The sequence below is a fragment of the Ailuropoda melanoleuca genome, chromosome 11 (assembly GCF_002007445.2).
Source record: "Ailuropoda melanoleuca isolate Jingjing chromosome 11, ASM200744v2, whole genome shotgun sequence".
Lineage (NCBI taxonomy): Eukaryota > Metazoa > Chordata > Mammalia > Carnivora > Ursidae > Ailuropoda > Ailuropoda melanoleuca.
The window spans coordinates 44,565,938-44,582,861 of NC_048228.1; the positions used below are offsets into that span (position 1 = coordinate 44,565,938).

Sequence of the window (16,924 nt, forward strand, 5' to 3'; positions counted from 1 at the left end):
TATTTATTTGACACAGAGAGAGAGACAGCCAGCGAGAGAGGGAACACAAGCAGAGGGAACACAAGCAGGGGGAGCGGGAGAGAGGAATCAGGCTCCCAGCGGAGCAGGGAGTCCGATGCAGGGCTCGATTCCAAGACCCTGGGATCATGACCTGAGCCGAAGGCAGACACTTAACGACTGAGCCACCCCAGGCGCCCCAACGGAGAGCTTTTTAAAGAAAATACCCCTGCTCAGGCCCTTCCCCAGACCGGCTGAATGAGTGTCTCAGAGGGGAGGAGATCAACAGGGATGTTTAAAAAAAAAAAAAAATTCCCCAATAGCATTAAATATGGACTCAGGATTGAGAACTTCTGCCCTGGCATTTTATGGTGTCCAGATTCCAGCACGCACCCTGTAAGTAAAGACTGAATAAGTGACTACAGAAATAAAAATAAATAAATAAAAAACCACTTTCACATCTTTGATCTCATTTTGTCTGCAAAACCGCCCTGTGAACTCCGTCATGGCCTCACTGCCCAGAAGAGGATAGGGAGTGTTGAAACGCCGTAAGTCACAAACGGTCCCTTTGGGCTTTTGGGCTCCATACTTTGTTTGACCAGCTCCCCTGAGATTAAAACTAGATTCTCTGCTCCCCACCCATATTCTAGCACAACACCTCATGCATAGACGGTTTTTGACAGCGAGTGATCAGCACAGCGGGAAGCGTCTCAGTCACCCAGAGCTCCACCCGGCGGCTCGCCCCCCACACAGGGCTCTCAGATGGTGAGCAACGGTTCACTTCCCTGTACACCTAACCACTTGTTTACCCCTAGACAAATCCCCTCCTTTGCTTGTTCCAAATGCAGATTCCAGGGCCCCGGATTTACAGAAGCAGGATCTCTGGAGATGATAGTCGGGAATAACTGTGTGTGTGCGTGCGTGTGTGTGGTAAAATATACATAACATGAAATTCACCATCTTAACCATTTTCAGCTCTACAGCGCAGTGCCATTAAGCTCACATCGCCGTGTCACTGGCATCACTTTCCATCTCCTGGACTTTTTCATCTTTCTAAACTGAACTCTGTACCCATTAAACAAGAACTCCCCAGTCCTTTCTCCCCCAGCCCCTGACAACCACCATTCTTTCTGTCTCTGTGGATTTGACCATATTTGATACCTCATATAAGTGACATCACCCCGTATTTCTTTTTGTGACTGGTTTATTTCACTTATCTTAATGTCTTCAAGGTTCATCCTTTGTCTCATAGGACAAGAGTTCCCTTTTTTTTTAAAGATTTATTCATTTATTTTAGAGAGAGAGCCTGAGCAGGGGGAGGGGCAGGGGGAGAGAGAGAGAGAGAATCTCAAGCAGATTCCCCACTGAGTGAGCAGCCCAGCTTGAGGCTCAATCCCAGGACCCTGAGATTCTGACCTGAACTGAAATTGAGAGTCAGACACTTAACAGACTGTGCCACCCAGGTGCCCCAGGATTTCCTTATTTTTTAAGGCTGAAAAATATTTCAGTTTATGTATATGTCTCATTTTTGTATGCATTTATCCATCAAAGGACATCTAAGTTGCTTCCACTTCTTGACTATTGTGAATAATCTACAGTGAACATGGATGTGCAAATATCTCTTTGAGATCCTGTTTTCAGGATTTTTTTTTATACATATACATACCCAGAAGTGGATAGTTGGATCATATGGTAATTCTATTTTTTATTTTTTAAGGCGACCATGCTGTTTTCCAGAGTTGCTGCACCAATTTACATTCCCACCAACAGTGTGCAAGGGTTCCAATTTCTCCACATCCTTGCTATTTTCTATTGTTTTGACATCCTGTTAGATGTGAAGTGATATCTCATTGTGGTTTATATTTGCATTTCCCTGATGTTAGTGATGTTGAGCATCTTTTCTTTTCTTTTTTTTTTTTTTAAGATTTTATTTATTTATTTGACAGAAATAGAGACAACCAGTGAGAAAGGGAACACAAGCAGGGGGAGCGGGAGAGGAAGAAGCAGGCTCATAGCGAAAGAGCCTGATGTGGGGCTCGATCCCACAACGCCGGGATCACGCCCTGAGCCGAAGGCAGACGCTTAACCGCTGTGCCACCCAGGCGCCCCATTGAGCATCTTCTCATATACCTGTTGGCCATTTGTATGTCTTCTTTGGAGAAATGTCTATTCAGGTCCTTTGTCCATTTTTGAATTAGGTTGTTTGGCTTTTGTTGTTGAGTTGTAGGAGCTCTTTATATACCCTGGATATTACACCCTTATCAGATATGTGATTTGTAAATATTTTCTCCCAATTCTACGTTGGCTTTTTACTCTATTGATTGTTTCCTTTGCTGCACAGAAGTTTCAAAGTTTGATGTGTTCATATTTGTCTATTTTTATTTTTGTTGCCTGTGCTTTTGGCATCTTATCAAGAAATCATTCCAAATACAGTATTGTAATGTATGGCATGTTTTCTTCTAGGAATTTTTTATGGTTCAGGTCTCATATTTAAGTTTTTAATCCATTTTGAGTTAATTTTTATATATAGTGTAAGGTAAGGGTTCAGGTTCTTTTTTTTTTTTTTTTTTTTGCAAGTGTATATCCAGGTTTCCCAGCACCAATTATTGAAAAGACTATCCTTTCCCCATTGTGATGCCTTGACGCTCATGTTGAAGATAAGTTAAACCACATTTGTAAGGGTTTATTTCTGAGGTCTCTATTCTGTTCTACTGGTCTATGTATCTGTGTTTATGCCAGTTCCATACTGTTTTGATTACTGTAGGTTTGTATTATGTTTTGAAATGAGAAAGTGTAAGGCCTACAGCTTTGTTTTTCTTTTTCAAGATTGTCTTAGCTATTCAGGGTGCTTTGAGATTCCATATGAATTTTAGGATAGATTTTCCTATGTCTGCAAACAAAGAAAAAGTGCCATTGGTATTTTTATAGGGATTGCATTGAATCAGTGGACTGGTTTGGGTAGTATTAACATTTTAACAATATTAAGTCTTCTGATCCATGAATGTGAATTTCTTTCCATTTTATTTGTGTCTTTTTAAATTTCTTTCAACAATGTTTTGTAGTTTTCAATGTACAAGTCCTTTGACTCCTTGGTTAAGTTTATTTCTAAGTATTTTATTACTTTTGATGCTGTTGTAAATGATATCATTTTCTTAATGTCCTTTTCAGGTTATTCATTGTTAGCGTATAGAAATGCAACTGATTTCTGCATGTTCACTTTGTATCCTGCAACTTTGCTGAATTGGTTTCTCAGATCTAACAGTTTTTGGTGGTGTCTTTACAGTTTTCTACACATAAGATCATGTCATCTTGAATAGTGATAATTTTACTTCTTCCTTTCTGATTTGAATGCCTTTTATTTCTTTTTCTTGCCTAATTACTATTAATCTAGTACTATGTTAAATAGAAGTGGTGAGAATGGGGATCCTTCCCTTGTTCCTGATCTTAAAAAGAAAACTTTCAGTTTTTCACCATTGACTATGATGTTAGCTGTGGGTTTTTCACATATAGCCTTTATTATGGTCAGGTAATTTCCTTCTAACCTTAATTTGTTGAGTAAATGAAGAGAACTGAATTTTGTCAAATATTTTTCTACACAACTGAGGCAGACATGTGAGTTTTTTCCTTCATTCTGCTAATATGGTATATTACCTTGACTAATTTTTGTATGTTAAACCATCCTTGCATTTCAGAGATAAATCCCACTTAGTCATAGTGTTTAATCTTTTTAATGTGTTATTGAATTCAGTTTGCTAGTATTTGGTTGAAGATTTTTACAGCAATATTCATCAAGGATGTTGGTCTGTACTTTTCCTTTAGTATTGTTGTCTGATTTTAATCTCAGAGTAATGTTGGAGTCATAAAATGAATTTGGACAAGTTCCCTTTTCTTTAATTTGTGGGAAGATTTTGAAAAAGGCTGGTGTTAATTCTTTAAATATTTGGTAGAATTCTCCAATGAAGCCATTTAGTCCTGAGTTTTTCTTTGTTGGAAGGTTTTTGTTTTTGTTAAGATTTTTATTATTTATTTATTTGACAGCAAGAGATAGTGAGAGAGGGAACACAAGCAGGGGGGAGTTGGAGAGGGAGAAGCAGGCTCCTCGCGGAGCAGGGAGCCAGATGCGGGGCTCGATCCCAGGATGCTGGGATTGTGACCTGAGCCGAAGGCAGACACTTAACGACTGAGCCACCCAGGTGCCCCAGTTGGAAGGTTTTTGATTGCTGATTCTATCCCCTTACTAATTAATAGGTCTTTTCATATTTTTTAACTCTTCATGACTCAGTCTTGTTAGGTTGCATATCGGTAGAAATTTATCCATTTCTTTTAGGTTATCAAATTTGTTAGCATATAACTGTTGATGGTAGTCTTAGTCTCTTATGATCCTTTGTATTTCTGTGGTATCAGTTGTATGTCTCCTCTTTCGTTCTGATTTTTGTTATTTGAGTCCTCTTTCTTTTTCTTCTTAGTCTAGTTAAGGGTTTGTCAATTTTATTGATCTTTAAGAAAAAAAAACTCTTGGTTTGCTGATTTTTTTCTATTGTTTTTCTATTCTCTGTTTTGTTTATCTCTGCTCTAACCTTGATTATTCCTTCCTTCTGGTAACTTTGGTTTAGTTTGTTCTTTTTCTAGTTCCTTGAAGTGTAAAATTAAGTTGTCAATTTGAGGTCTTTCTTTTTTTTTTTTTTTAATATGGGCATTTTTCACTGTAAAACTTATCTCTTATGTTTTGCTGCATCCCACAAGTTTTCAGTATGTTTTGTTTTATTTTCATTTTTCTCAAAATATCTTCTAATTTCCCTTGTGATTTATTCTTTGACCCATTGGTTCAAGAGCTAACTTCCCAATTTGGGGTTGGGGGGACATTTCTATCCAAATGGTTAGAAGACCAGGTGCAAACATGTCAGAGCTCTTCTCTTGCACAGTATCGACTCAGAAGATGCAGGCTGTGAAATGCCCAGTTTGAAGAAGTGTCATCAGAACCAGCTATGGAAACCATGATGCTTATCTCCATGGGAGGCTTTGTGTTTATTTGTGGTTCTGTCCAGACAGAGCTTTGGTTTGCAGTGCAATGACTGTCCCTTGCATAGCACAGATGCATCTGTACCTAATCTTGTCCCCAAGTTCAGAGAGAACTAGCCACAGATAGAGAGAGAACTAGCCACAGATAGGGAGATAGTCCATTTGGTCTCCTTATTACTTCCTCTACCTACCCCTTCCTTGGAAACCACTGCTCCCCTTTCTTCTCTCTACTCCCTTCCCTCATTCAAAGGGGGAAGAAAGAGAGGAAATAATATACCATGCATTTAATATGAATTGTCTCCTTGAAGCCTCACTAAGTATTACTATTCCCATTTTATAGTTGAGAGAACTGAGGCTCAGTTAAGTAACTTGTTCAATCACAGTTAAATAAGTAGACAGTAAGAGGAAGTGATTGGACCTCAAAATAGGTGCTTTTGGATCTAACACCCAGACTCTTTCCATTGCAGCTACCTTTCCCATTCATTCAACAAATACCTCCTATGTACTTGCCCTGTGCTAGGATCTCAGGGAGCTACAAAGGAAAACAAGAGATGACTGCTGGCATCCAAGGAAACCACTGCTAGTAGAGAGGACAGATACCAAACTTGTAATTACAAAGATTTTTTTTTTTATGTTAAAGTGGTGTAAATATTATGGGAGCACAGAGAAATAGGGATTCTAGGGTATAAATAGAGAGAAATCTCACATTTAGTGCAGGATTTCACTAGGGGAAAAAAAAGAGGAGGAAGAAGGACATTGGGATTTCTGAAAAATAAATGCTAGATAGTAAATATTTTAGGCTCTGCAGGCTTCTCTGTTGCAGCCACTCGACCCTGCCACTGTAGCACAAAAGCAGACACAGACAAACATAAATGGATGAACGTGGCTGTGTTCTGATAAAACTTAATTTACAAAAACAAGAAGGCAGATGGATTTTGCCTGGAGGCCATAGATTGCAGACCCCTGAAAAATCAAAGGTCATTAAAGCAGGAAGTAATGAGATTTTCATTCTCTAAAGACCACTCTGGACAATGTAGTGGAAAGATTATGTCTTCCCTATGCTTCTCCTTGGAGTAGCTCAGAGAAATGTGCACCACGGTGGGCCATAGGCTTTGGATTTTGTAAGACGAGGAGAGTAATGGGTCTGGAAACTTTCACACAACTCTCTCACTCCTTCATTCTATTCATTGTCCCAATTCCATTTCCTTCTATGTACTTTTATCTGCCCCACCTTTTGGATGTAGATTTGCCAGACTTAGCAAATAAAAATACAGGATATCCAGTTAAGTTTAAATTTCAGATAAATAATCAAAAATTTTAAAGTATGTCTCATGCAATATTTGGGACATACTTATGCTAAAAACGTATTCATTATTTATCTGAAATTCAAATTTAACTAGGCTTCCGGTATCTCATCTGGTAAGATGAGCACCTTTATTACCCAAAACTGGCTCCAACTCTTGGTGGATGCTGAGCTGGAAGACACAGCCAAGTCAAAGAAGAGGAAAATAAAGGGTTTTATTTGCAACAAGTAAAGGAGAGCACTGGGGGTATTTTCCATAGCCGAGTCTCCCTGAACAACAAAATTGGGGAAATTTAAAGCTAAGAGTGCATACATATTCATGAAGGGGCTTGAGCAATGGGGAATATAGCATGGAATTGGGGCAGAAGCCATCTTAAGGTGACAGAGTCCAGGTTGAAGTCACGAGGGCTTGGAAGGGTCAGCTTTATCGATTCTCTGGTTTCAGTTGGTCTAGTATCCGAGTACTCAAATGGGTTTAGATCTTACAAAGATGACTTAAGTATGTGTGTCAGATCGATCTTTACTTTGAACCAATACTGAGAATTTTACCACTGATTTTTTTTTTGTCCCTGTATGATTAGGTTATCTCCTATTTGTTCTTATATTCTTTCACAAGATGGCTGGGGGCCTAAATGAATTTTCTTATGTCAAGAAAGCTATGTCTTGTCTTTCTTTTTCTGGGGACCCCTAATTCTTTCTGCCTACACCTTCAGTCTGAGTTGCTCAGAATTCGAACATAAGAGACAGGGATCAGGGCAGCCTGAAGCCTAGACTGGGTTATGAGCGATAGGCATGGAAGGAGCAGCTCCATGGAGGGAGGGCCATAGAGTGAGGCCTAATAGAATGAGTATCAAGGTAGATTCCAGCAAAGTTTGGAGGTTAAGGGAAGGGGCTGCTGTTGAGATGTTGCTGTGGGGCCTGTGGAATAAGGGCTGGGCCAGGAAGTGAATCAAGGGTAGGTGTTGTACCTTTTATAATCCCTCCCATTTGAACGGAGCTTTACAACTTTACAAAAGTGACTCTCACAGGAAGCTTGCAGGGAGGAGGCATGAGCTTTAATAGTCAATGACCTCACTTAAAAATGATAAAACCAAAGACTCAACATAGGTCAAGCAAGTTCCTTTGGATAACCTAAGTTAATGGCCCAGTCGAGACTTAACTAAGGTCTTTTGACCAAACTTCACTTTCTGGGTTTTCTGCATGCTTGTTCTATGGTCAAAGAAATGAATAATAATTATAAGAAGCAGCAGCACCACCAGCAGCAGCTAACATTTATTGAGCACTTACCATATGCCCAGCCCTGTTCTAAGGGCTCTGTATATTCAACTCCCTTATTTCTCACAGTATCCCTATGAAATAGGTATTATCATCCCTATTTAACAGGCACAAAGAGATCAGAGATCAGAGCAACTATTTCAAGATGATACAGAATGAGAATCCAGATCCAGTCATTCCTGTTCAAGAGCCCAAGTACCTGATAAAGACGCTCTCTTTAACCAAACTTGAAACTCCTCTGAACCCCCTTCTCCACTAGGCCTCAACCTTGCCCCCACCCTATCCTTGCTGTGTCTAGTTGTAACAAGAACCTTGCTAAGTCAGTTGAGAGAATCCTCCCCCACTTGATAGCTGATCAAATTCCTCATCCCCCGCCCTTGATATCACATCAGTCTGGCCAGTCTTCGGCAGGAACCCCCATCCTTAATGTCTCCTCTTAGCACTTTTCCATGCACAGTCTGCTTATTGGCTGTCATTCCCCAGCTGCCTCGCTGTGTTTGGAGTTAAGCTCAATTTCTTTCCCCTGTTTTCTCTTTTCCTGACACCTGTGACAATAGTCCTGAATAAAGCCCTCTTTACCATTTTGACAAGTATCAGAAATTTTTAACATAACTAACCCCTGGGGTATACTGCCTCCTCAGGTCAGAGAGCTGAAGACATGAAGAATCAGAGTTAGGAGGCTGGAAAGCAGGAGTTAGCATGAAATGAGATAAACTGGGTGGCTGAACATCTCATCCTTCCCAGACTCCTCATCCCTTTGCACCAGCTGTCACTGAATTGGCCCCACCACTGTTCCCCACACTTCCTCACCCCAAACTCCTAGGCATCCTTCACCACCCTACTCAGATGTCACCAGGCCAGAGATACCCTCCACTTACCTAGATAGCGTTTAGAACTCCTCCCTCTGAGCAGCAGGCTTCTCTCTTAATGCCTGTATTAGAGGAGTGCGTTGCCATCATTCACAAGTCTGTCTCACTTAATAGACTATGCACTCTTCCATGTGAGGGCCATGCCACCTTCAACCCTAAATTCGGGACTTTCTTTTTTAAAGATTTTATTCATTTATTTGACAGAGAGAGAGAGAGAGAGAACTCAAGCAGGGGGAGCAGCAGGCAAAGGAAGAGGGAGAAGCAGGATCCCCGCTGATGCTAAGCAGGGAGCCCGATGTGGGGCTTAATCCCAGGATCCCAGAATCATGACCTGAGTCAAAGGCAGATGCTTAACCGACTGAGCCACCCAGGTGCCCCTAAATTCAGGACTTTTAAAATAATGCCTGATTCTCAATGGCTTACACAATAGAAGTTCATTGTGAATTTCAAAGGCCAATTACTGATCAGCAGGAAAGCTTCCACCTGGTCATTTAGAAACCTAGGCTCCTGTCATCTTGACTACCTTCCACTAGGACCTTGAAGTTCTCTATATTCAGCAGAAAGAGGAGGTAAGAGGATGAAGGTCTGCATGCAGAAGCTGGAGATAGCATGCTTCACTTCTGCTCACGTTCCACGGGCCACCACTCAGTCACATGGCCACACGTTAGCTGCAAGGGAGGCTGGGAAATGCAGTCTCACTGGGTGGCCTGGAAAAGAGGAAATGGGCCATAGCCAAACTGCCTGGGTTTGAATTATGGTTCTATTACTTACTGGTTGTGTGACCTTGAACAAGTTCCTTAATTTTTTAAAGTCAGAGTTTCCTCATCTGTATAAATGAGAATGATACCTATAGGGTTGGTATAGGAGGTAAATGAGTTAATATACATAATGTACTTAGAACAGTGTCCAGCATCTAGGAAATGTTATATGAATGCTAACTATTATCAGCATCAATATCCTCTAATCAAAAATCTACACTTTCCCCTCTGACTCCGAGTAAAAGTCTTTACAATGGCCTATGAAACTCTTACGGGAGCTGAACTCAGTTATCTCCTGCTTCCATCACTGCACAAACCACCTTGACCTCTTTGCCCTTCCTTGTAAGTGTCAGGCGTGGTCTGTCAGGCGTGGTCCCGCCTCATGCTTTGATATGCAGTCTCTCTGCCCAGAAGGTTCCTTCTGGGTTTCTAGATGGCTCACTGTAAAACTCTTTCCGATGTCTGCTCAAATGCCAGTGTCCTGACTATTCTATCAAAAACTGCTAAGCGCCCCCCTGCTATACTTCCCATTTCCCTCCCCTATGTTATTGTTTTGGGCCGTCAGCTTCACAAGGACAGGCATTTTGTCTCGTTGCCTTCTGCTTCCCTCGCGCCTACGATAGCGTGTGGCGCGGTGTAGGCACGCCACAACTGGTTACTCAGTACACGAGCAAATGAATGAATGGCGATTCTCCACGGACACTCTGGCCTAATTAAACGTCTGCCGCAAATTGTGGTGACTCTGATTTCTGTGTTGTCAGACACACAATTCATCTATTAAGTACGTGTAATATGCAAACACTCTGAACCAAGGGACAAAACAAACTTGTTCCCTTATTTTTTGCTTTAACAGAAATGAATTCCTCCTGGTGTTCATGTTAACTTCTGCGATTGTGTCTTGTGAGTAGTTTCCTGTCAATGTTTTCTACATGCCAATTTGGGGAAAGGGAGGAATGTAGGTAGAAGTCAGCTTTTTCAAGATTTGCATGCAGTCAAACAGCACTTTTTTCTCACGCAGAGGCGAGAGATGGCCGTCCCTTGCTTAAAGTAACGCTAACAGAATCGGAGATGGGTCCCGTGTCACTTCTCCACCCAGGGGGCCTAATTCCAACTTTTGGTTCACACTGAGTGTATTTAAACAGACACGCTTCACAGAGTATGTGTTTCCTAGGCTGTGAAAACACTGAAACCGGTTTCAGCTGGTCTGGGTGGGGATCAGAGTTTCTGCCCACAATTCTATTGAACCTGCCTGTGCACTAACTGAACCCTCCCCCGAACAAAACGAGCTGGAATGTGTCTGGCTGCAACCAACAGCAAACAAGGACAGGGTCCNCCCCACCCCCACCCCAGCCTAGGCGGGGTTCCTGTGTTTTATTCTCCCAAAGCCCCCGTTTGCCATGCTTAGCATGAGTGGGGGGTTGGTAGTTTCTGCCTCGCAGCACTCCAGTCTGCTCGGGAAGGGACTGGCTCTCTTGGATCGCATTCACTACCCTATACTGGATGCCTGGCGCAGGAAGCGCTCAACCAATGGGTGTCTTGAGGACCAAGCCACTGCCGACCTTCTAGCTGTGACCGACACCTACACCTGCGGGGAGGTTTAATCCGAACAGCTGAGTGTCATCCTTGACTCTAACTTTTCTACCTCTGTGACTCTGGAAAAGTTACCTAGCCTTTTTGAGCTTTTATTTCTCCATCTGCATGCATATGATGAGGGTGATAATAATACTGTCCTCCTCTGGGGCGTTTCTAAGAAGCAAATGTAGTTGCGGGCTCGAAAGGACTTTGTAGATATTCAAAGCCCATCAGGCAAAATCAGTGAAGTGGTCAAGATTTTAGCACTGCTGTTATAAAAGAACTTCAGGGTGGAAAGCAAGATGAGTAATCCCTCACTCACGTTTGCTTCTTCAGGCGTTCAGCATCATGGCCCTCACTTCCTTTATGGAAAGTTCCTACTCGTCTCCAGGTATGGCTTTTCTCTTCTGCCTTCTCTGACTCCATCCTTCCTGGTGTCTTTGCCCTCTTGTTTCTCCTGTATTCACTCAATATTTCTGGAGGGACTGCAGTGTACCAAGCACCATACTCCCAGTGGGGAGCAAAACAGATGTTCAGCCTGCACTGTTAGGGTTGGTAAAAAGAAAAACACAGGCCCAAGATAGAGCCACTGATGCCAGGCCAAGTCATCAAACTGAAGCTAAATACTCAATATAACTGCAGTTTCAAAGTCCCCCAGAAATGCAATTTTAACTGCTCAATGAGGAATTTTCTGGTAAGTCCCAATGAGGCAATCTGTCAGATGCGCCCTCTAGATCCCACAGAGGAAGATGCGGTAATCCACATGATAAAACCACCGTTCCTTCCCCCTTTAGAGTAACAGTAACAGAATAGCTGAAATGGACCATGCCTGAAATAATTCTACCTTTTCTTTTCCTAAAAACTTCCTTGCCCCAGGAAATTATTAAAACCTTCCTTTTTTTTTTTTTTTTTACAACTCCTCAGAGCATCTGTCTACTTACTAGGTGAGATGCTGCCCGATTCATGAATTGCTTAATAGAGGCAATTTGATTTTCAAATGTCCTCAGTCAAATTGTGGCTTTCAGCAGGGTGCCCCATGGGTGGAGAGACAGGTGTGGATCAAGTCATCACAGCATATGGACTTGCAGTGACAGCTCGAGATCGTGACAGGGACCCTGGGCCACGCCTGGGAAGACAGGGAATGTCACTGAGGCAAAGATCCAAAGGAGGAGTCTGTTCAGCAAACTTTTGGAGTCATTTTCAGTAGATTTTGACTGAGTTATCTTCTTACTGCTTTTATCTTATTTTTTCTATATAAATCATTCATTTCGACTCTTGCCTTTATTATTCCCAGTTTCCTCATTTACTTTTCTAAATTTTTAAGATAAATATTTAATTCCTTTATTTTTTGGTTTTACTTTTAAATCGCTGAGGCATTTTGGAACTCTGAACGCTCCTCTTAGTATTACTTTCAGGGTCCCCATAGATCTCAATAGAAAGTGGTTTGCTTTTCACTGGTTTCTAGAGATTGAATGAACTCCCTTTTATTTTCTCTTTGATCCAAAGACTTACCCAAGAGTTTGTGCCTTCATTTCTATTCAAAGTTTTTAGATCACCGTCATGTATCTATCATTTTTCTTCTTTTTTTAAATATGTTATTTATTTATTTGAGAGAGAGAGACAGATAATGAGAGAGAACATGATCAGGGATGAGAGAGAGAAGCAGACTCCCCCCTGAGCAGGACTTGATCCCAGGACCCTGAGATCCTGGGATCAAGTCCTGCGCAGAAGGCAGACGCTTAACCAACTGAGCCTCCCAGGCGCCCCTCATTTTTCGTCTTTATGAAAAATGTGTCTTTATCTGTGGGATATAAGAAGTCTTAATATGTGCTATCTCAAGTTATTTGATTATATTATTCAGTTCACCTGAATAAAGTTTTGACTGGTATAACATTGTGTTACTTGTTGAATTGAATGATTTTTTTGGACTATTAATTCGGGCTGACTATGAGCAAGGTATTTCAGAATCTCTCATTATAATTGTATATAAAGTCTTCTTCCTGCCTTTACGTATTTGGTTGCTATGTTCTTTGACGCCTGTCTTGACTTATCTCTTCTTTATTATTTGTGCCTTTATCACTACGTACAGATGTTCCTAATACTCTAAGTGCTTTTAGCCCGAAGTTCTACCTTGTCTGACATTAATGCTACCACTCTTGCTTTCTGTTTGTCTTCATTTGTCCAGTGTCTCTTTGCTCACCCTTTTATCATCATCTTATTTCAAGTATGAATCAGTATGTCCAATGGGTCGTATCTCCACATGAATGCTTACCGAGCACTTCAAACTTTAGCTCTCTAACACTGAGCTTGTCATTTTCTCCTTAAAGCCCCCTCCTCTTCTTTCTTTTCCATCTCAGTCATGATGAAAAGCTCTCGTTTTGTTTGTCTGGTCTGAACAGGGTATCCAGATCCCCTTCTGCCCAGCAGTCCCTCCCCTTGTCCAGCCCAGCAGCCCTGCTTGGTGTTTCCTTGTGCCCACTTCAGGATGGGCATGTGACTGCCACTGGCCAAGTAGACATCCCCTTCTTCCAGCCTTAGGGACCCAAACACAACTACCATAGTACAAATGGGTCCCAAAAGATGGTGGCTGTTTTTCAGAAGAGACTCTTTTTTTTTTTTTACCATAATATTTTTTTCAATTTAAGTTCAGTTAATTAACATACAATCTAGTATTAGTTTCAGAGGTAGAGGTCAGTGATTAATCAGTCTTATATAATACCCGGTGCTCATTATATCACGTGCCCTCCTCAATGCCCATTCCCCAGTTACCCCATCCCCCCACCCACCTCCCCTCCAGCAACCCTCAGTTTGTTTCCTAGAGTTAAGAGTCTCCTGTGGTTGTTTCCCCTCTCCAATTTTGTCTTGTTTGATTTTTCCCTCCTTTCCTCTGTGCTCCTCTGTTTTGTTCAGAAGAGGCTCTTCAGAGCACAGACTTTGAAACCAGACCACGAGCTCAAACCCTAGCTCTGTCCCTTATTTGTAACTTTGGTCTAGTTACTTAATCTGCCTCAGTTTTCCTACCTACCTCATTTTTGTGACACAAGTATCAATATATATTAAGGGGGGCCTGGTGGCTCAGTCGTTAAACATCTGCCTTCGGCTCAGGGTGTGATCCCACCGTTCTGGGATCGAGTCCCGCATCAGGCTCCTCTGCTGGGAGCCTGCTTTTTCCTCTCCCACTCCCCCTGCTTGTGTTCCCTCCCTCGCTGGCTGTCTCTCTCTCTGTCAAATAAATAAATAAAATCTTTAAAAAAAAAAAAAAATATATATATATATATATATTAAGGAAATTAGAACAGGGGGCACCTGCCTGAGTCAGTCTGTAGAGTATGTGACCCCTGACCTCAGGGTTGAGAGTTCAAGCCCCGCATTGAGTGTGAAGCCTACTTAAAAAAAAAAAATTAGAACAGTACTTATGATATGGTGTGCAAATATGGGTCTTAACTATTGTCATTTTCTCTTGCCACAGGACCTGAGAGGACAAACCTGGAGTGGTTGGCAGCCCAGGGCATGTGAAGTCTGAGGAGGAGTGAGTCCACATAAAGAAAAGGAGAGCCAAGGGGAGGACAGACCCAGGGCCCTCACAGGCTCAAGCCCTGGAACAAGTTGGTCCCAAAGCTGATCGTGCCCAGGTTTTTTTCAGACATCAGACAATAAGTCCCTTTTTTGTTTAACATTCTGTGACTGAGGGGCGCCTGGGTGGCTCAGTTGTTAAGCGTCTGCCTTCAGCTTAGGGCGTGATCCTGGAGTCCTGGCATCGAGCCCCTCATCAGGCTCCTCCGCTGGGAGCCTGCTTCTCCCTCTCCCACTCCCCCTGCTTGTGTTCCCTCTCTCGCTGGCTGTCTCTCTCTCCGTCAAATAAATTAAACAAACAAACAAACAAAAAACATTCTGTGACTGAGTCAGAAAGCTTTAAATGATACAGCTACCAAGCAGTGAGCTGGGCTAGAAATGTGGGAGCCGTTTCGATTTTCCCCTCTCCCGTCCACATGCTATGTGGCAAGTCTGAGCATTCTCCTTCCTCAGTTTCTTCTCACTATGATGCCTTTTCTCCATTTCCCTAACTCAGGGTTGAAGAAAGAAAATCAATATTTGCGAATACCCATTTCGTACTTACAGACTGCGAGGACATGTGCACTTTTTAATCCTGACAGCAACCCTGAGGAATCGGAAGCTCAGAGACAGTGACTGACGAGTCCCTGGCCGCCCAGTGAGACGTTGGTGATTCCAACTCCAGAGGCCACACTTAGCGCCACTCCGCCATACTGCCTTGATTAACATTTGCTGAACGGCTACTCCCAGGAGCAGTCCCACAGAACCCGCTCCAGGCTGTACCCCACATGGCACAGGCCCAGGGCTCCTTAGTCCTTTTTGAAAATGGCAAGGACCCTAACGCAGTTTTTTCAAGTCAGGAGTCACACCCATCCTGACTGTGTTTCTCAGGGAATGGGTCATTCATCACTAAATCTACCCATTCTCAGCCCCAAAGCTTGCTGAGCCTGTTTGCAGAGAGAGAAGAAACAGAAGCTAGGTAATGGCCGTGCCGCTTCCTTTAATCAGTCATGAAAAGACTAACACATGGCCCGGTGATTTTCCCAGCGTGAATTCACACGCATGTACACACATGCAGGCCTCAGACAATTCGATCTGCCTATCTGTCTTTAAAATACAGCATTCCATGGAGTCTTTCCTGAATAGTCCTGTAAAACTATTTTCAGTTCCATTCCTGGGCTTCTCATATTGAATGAGAATGTTCATTGCTTGTCCTGCGGGTACCCCCTCTCGGTTCCTTAAAATCCACTGAGCTCACGCTGGGACTTTAGCTGTCTACCAGGATGCTCCTCCCACCTCCTCCACCCAGCCAGCACCTGCTTTCCCCTTGGCGCCACTTCCTGGAGGCCCTTCCTGCCCACCCTGTCCATGATAAGGCCCCCGTCTCACCACCCCCTTAGTTCGAATCTCAGCCCCTTGACAATGTGCTTTGAGACCCTTAGAACAATGTGCAACTATTTTGTCTGTTTGTATGTTTACCTAGGTTTTATTTGTGTTTGCATGTGTTTTCCTTTTGTCTTTCTCCTTTATTAGAATGAGACCGAATAGGCATAACGACAGCAGAAAACTGTGGTTGCTCTCGTGTCCCCAGTATTTCATGTAGGCCTGGTGTATATAACAAATTCTCGATATGTATTTGTTGGATGAATGGTAAAAAGGATGAGAGACTAGGACATAAGTCCTGGGAGGCTGATTTCACCTCAATCCCAGATGACCCGGTGCGGTTCTTTTAACCTGTTTGATTGGTATAGATGGGCGAAATGGGCAAAATCCCCCAGACCTGGATCCTTCTCCATTTGATAGATGGATTCTTCTGTTCCTGTGCAGCTAAAACGTTTACCGCAAATTGTCTGAAAACATTTTCATGTTACCCCACGAGACCTTGAACTTCATGCCTCTGTCTGGCTTGGCCCCAGCTGTCAAATCGTGCTAATGACAAAGCCCTACCTTCCTCAGAGGCTCAGCGTCCAGCTGGGGAGCTGGGCTCAGGGCAGGTGAGCCGTCCTGCTGTGGAGGGAGAGCGGACTTAGGGGACTGGAGCGGAGTCGTGAGGAAGAGTGGGGATGACAAGGGAGGGGTGAACACTGCACTCTATTTACTGCCCACCTTTCTGGTATCCACATTCTCTCCCATGGTATCTCATTCAAGCTCACACAGGCCCCACAGCTAATGTTTTTACCATCATTTCGTAGTTGAGGGTAGGCGCAGAACATGGGCTTTTGGGTTGATAGGCTTGGGCTCAAATTTCACCCTCCCAAATGACCCACTCCAGAGCTCTTGGGCAAGGCACTTACATTTCTTTGTCTTTATTAGGAGGATAAAAACAACTGGGGTTGCCATGAATATCAAGCGGTGAAGACGCATACTGATACATTCCTTGAAATGAAACGATTTTGTGCTTGGCACATACCAAGTCCTCAATGAATCACAACATTTTTTATCAAGAGATTTGTCCAAGAGCCACACAGTCAGGGGCCTAGAACATGATGACCTCATGCTTTGTAAGATGCTAGTGATATTTTCTACACCGGCTGTACAGTTTGTCTCACTTCCCGGCTCTGCGCTCTTCCAGGACAGGG

General features: G+C 42.8%; 1 long non-coding RNA gene across 1 annotated transcript; it reads left to right on the forward strand.

The window, feature by feature from the left end:
* Positions 1 to 170: 170 nt before the first annotated feature.
* LOC117804413 lies at positions 171 to 14,588 on the forward strand. Its single transcript, XR_004628814.1, has 3 exons — positions 171 to 762; positions 11,130 to 11,184; positions 14,263 to 14,588. It is a non-coding gene; the product is annotated as an uncharacterized LOC117804413 (long non-coding RNA).
* The last annotated feature ends 2,336 nt before the right edge of the window (positions 14,589 to 16,924 follow it).